This window comes from Nicotiana tomentosiformis, chromosome 3, assembly GCF_000390325.3.
Source record: "Nicotiana tomentosiformis chromosome 3, ASM39032v3, whole genome shotgun sequence".
NCBI classification, from domain to species: Eukaryota; Viridiplantae; Streptophyta; class Magnoliopsida; order Solanales; family Solanaceae; genus Nicotiana; species Nicotiana tomentosiformis.
Window position 1 is genome coordinate 116,042,732 of NC_090814.1, and position 4,065 is coordinate 116,046,796.

Genomic DNA, 4,065 nt, shown 5'->3' on the forward strand with positions numbered 1-4,065 from the left:
CGTTATGTCATTTATGACTTGTGTGTAAAATTTTAGGTCAATCGGACGTGATTTGATAGGTTCCGGAGTCATTTGTAGAAATTAGAAATTTCAAAGTTTATTAAACTTGAATTGGGGTATAATTTATGGTTTTAGCGTTGTTTGAGGTGATTTGAGGGTTTGACTAAGTTCGTATGATATTTTAGGACTTGTTGGTATATTTTATTGAGGTCCCGAGGGGCTCGGGTGAGTTTTGTATAGTTAACGGATCAAAAATTGGACTTGAACAGCTGCTGGAATTTTCTGATATCTGATGTTGTTTTCCTTCTACGTGATCGCGTGAATGCGTCTGCGATCGCGTAAGCTTAGTTGTTCAGTGGGGGTTTTAGTCTACGCGATCACGTGGGGATATCTGCGATCGCATAGGGTTAATTTGAGGCAGTGACATTTTGTGCTTCGCGATCGCGTGAAGCGGGACGCAATCGCGTAGCTATGTGAGTTTGTTATTTGCGAACGCATGAAGAAGGTCGCGTTCGCGTAGAGGAAATGGGCAGAAATGGAAATCACGCATTTGTGCTTCTTGATCGCGTGGTTAGGTCCGCGATCGCGTAGGTCTGTGATGTTGTGCATCTCGATCGAGTTGGAAAGTCCGCGATCGCGTAGAGTTAAATCTGGGCGATGGAAATTTATTCTTCGCGATCGCGTGGGAATGTTCGTGATCGCGTAGAGCAAATGTCTAGGCAGAGAGTATAAGTTCTGAAAACAGTTTTTGACGGATTGAAGCTTGAAAATAGGCGATTTTCGGGAGTTTTTCAAGAAAAATAACGGGGTAAGTGTTCTTAACTCAATATTGGTTAAATTACCCGAATCCATAGTTGCTTTTAACATTTAATCGGTGAATTAAGTTGGAAAATTGTGAAAACCCTCTTGGTTTAATTTAGAGATTTGAGGGTCGAGTTGATGTCGGATTTGAGTAAAAATTATATGGTTGGACTCGTGGTTGAATGAGCTTCCGAATTTTGTAAATTTTGTCGAGTTCCGAGACGTGGGCTCCACAGACGATTTTTGAGCTAAATTTTGAATTTTTATGGAAAATTAGTATTTTCTTATGGAATTAATTCCAATAAATTTTATTGACTGAAACGAATTAATTGTGACTAGATTAGAGGCATTGAGAGGCCGATTTGCGAGGCAAAGGTATAGCATAGTAAAGAATTTCACGTTTTGAGGTAAGTAACGATTTTAAATCTGGTCCTGAGGGTATGAAACCTCAGAATTTTGTGCCATGTGATTATTTTGGAAGTGACTCACATGCTAGATGACGGGCGTGTGGGTGTGCACCGAGGGGATTGTGACTTGGTCCGTTCCGTGAAAACTGTAAAGCTGAATAACTTGTTGATAGTTTTGTGCTCTCTATGTGTTGTGGAAACTTTACTATAAGTCATGCTAGAAACCATATTTAGGCTATATGTTGATATTGTTGGGACCCACAGAGGTCGTGTACATGTGAATTATCTGCTTAAATTGTTGTTTTGAAGTCAGTCACTGCTTACTTGATTATTTCATCTCAGTCTCTATTGTTCATTATTGATGTATTATATCATTGTTGTTTGGGCTGATTTTATGATTGTGGAGAGCCCGGGAGACTGGAGAGCTTTATGACAGAGTGAGGCCGAGGGCCTGATTATAAGATATTATACCATAGCACGTGAGTTGGTCGTGCATCACGTGAGTTTCCGTGCGGATCCTTATATTATACTATAGCATGTGAGTTGGCCGTGCAGATCCAAATATTTATATTATGGCACGTGAGTTGTCCGTGCAGATTATAGCGTTTGGGCTGTAGGAGCCCCTTCGGAGTCTGTACACTCCCAATGAGCGGGGGTACCCATTGAGTGTGAGTGCTGAGGGCTGAGAGCCGAGTGGTTGAGTTGTTGTGACAAGTGGAGTGATTGTTGCCCTGAGAGGCTGTACTTGTTTTTCATTTATTGTTGCACTTAGTTGCTATTTGTCATTGTTGTGAAATTCTCTGAAATATTTTATATCCGGATTACATGAACTTGAACCGTATAAATTGATTTGACTTAAACTACTGGATTTGAAAGCATGTCTATTCTCTGTTGGAATTACTAGAAATGAACTATAATTTTATAGCTCGTCACTATCTTCAATTCCTTATTTATTATTGTTACTTTCTTAGATGGTTGTACTCATACTATACCCCTCACATTGTGTGCAGATCCAGGTGCTTCTGGTCATAGCGGGTGTTGATTTTCTCGCACAGTAGATTTTTCGGAGATTCAGAGGTAGCTGCCATGTTTCGCAGACCTTGTCTCTCCTTCCCTATCTCCTTGTTTACTGTATTTAGTCTTAGACTATTATAGACCATTTTATTTTGATTTGTATCCATATTAGATGCTCATGTACTCAGTGACACCAGGTTTTGGGGAGTGTTCGTATCAATATTTTTGGGATCTTGTATTGTATTTCAATATTATATTTTCAAACTTAAAGGAAATTGTGGTTTATTGAGATTATCGGCTTGCCTATTAACGAGATAGGCGCCATCACAATAGGTTAGGATTTTGGGTCGTGATAAGTTGGTATCAGAGCCTTAGGTGACATAGGTCTCACGAGTCATGAGCAGGTTTAGTAGAGTCTTGCGGATCAGTACGAAGACGTCTGTACTTATCTTCGAGAGGCTGCGGAACCCTTAGGAAAATTTCACTTTCTTGTATTCTTTCGTGCGAATTTATTGATTCCGAAAATTAAATTTCTGTTAATCTATTCTCTCACAGATGGTGAGGACACGTACTACCGGATCGGATAGTCAGCCACCAGTGCCACCAGTTAGGGCCGTGAGAGGCCGAGGCCGTGGTAGAGGCCGGGGTCGAGGTAGAGGTCGAGGTATAGCTCGTACCACAGTTGGACTAGCACCTGTAGTACCACCAATTGCTCCAGCTCAGGATTATATTCCAGATATAGCTGAGCCGATAGGATCAGCTCAGGCACCAGCTGTGCCCATTGAGGTTCCAGGCCTTCAGGAGACTTTGGCCCAGATATTGGCAGCTTGCACTGGTCTAGCTCAGGTGATTTTGGCTCAGGCCGTACCTGCCACTTCTCAGGCCGGGGGAGGTACTCATACCCCTGTTGCCCGTACTCCAGACCAGGTAGTACACGGACTTCAGATACCGAGGGCACTACTAGCCCAGCCGGCTGCAACTGCTCAAGCCCCGGTAGTTCCTGTTATGGCAGATGATGAGCAGAAGAGACTTGAGAGATTTGAGAGGCTTCGACCTCCATCTTTTAGAGGTGCGGAGTCAGAGGATGCTCATGGTTTTTTGGATAGGTGTTAACGGATGCTTCGGACAGCGGGTATTGTGGAGACTAGTAGGGTCTCATTTACTACTTTTCAGTTTTCATGGTTACACTTAGAAGGTGGGAGACTTACGAGAGGCGTAGGCCTATTGGCGCAGCACCCCTTACTTGGCAGCAGTTCTCCGTGGTATTTTTGGAGAAGTTCGTGCCTTAGTCCCACAGAGAGGAGCTGCGCAAATAGTTTGAGAAGCTTCGTCATGGTGATATGTCCATGACACAGTAAGAGATGAGATTTTCTGAGTTGGCTCATCACGCAGTCTGGTTGGCTCCCACTGATAGGGAGAGGATTAGGAGGTTCATTGATGGCCTCACATATCACATGCAGTTACTTATGATTAGGGAGAGAGTATCTAATGCTACTTTTGATGAGGTAGTGGACATTGCTTGGCAGATAGAGATGGTTCGTAGCCAGGAACGTGGAGAGAGAGAGGCTAAGAGGCCTCGTGGTCACGATGATTATCGTGGTGTTTCTTTTAGGGGGTCAATTGTACCACGGTAGGGGTCGTTCTTACAAACACGCTCAAACGGGTCGTCCAGCTCATCGTGGTGCATCAGCTAGCCACGATTCTTATAGTGCTCACTCAGGCCAGTCTTCATTCAGTGTACTACCAACGTAGAGTTCTCATCATGCCTTGTCCGCTCAGGCTTCAGTAGGTTATTCCTCGGGTTATTAGGAGTAGTAGTTTCGTCAGAGGAGGGGTTGTTTCG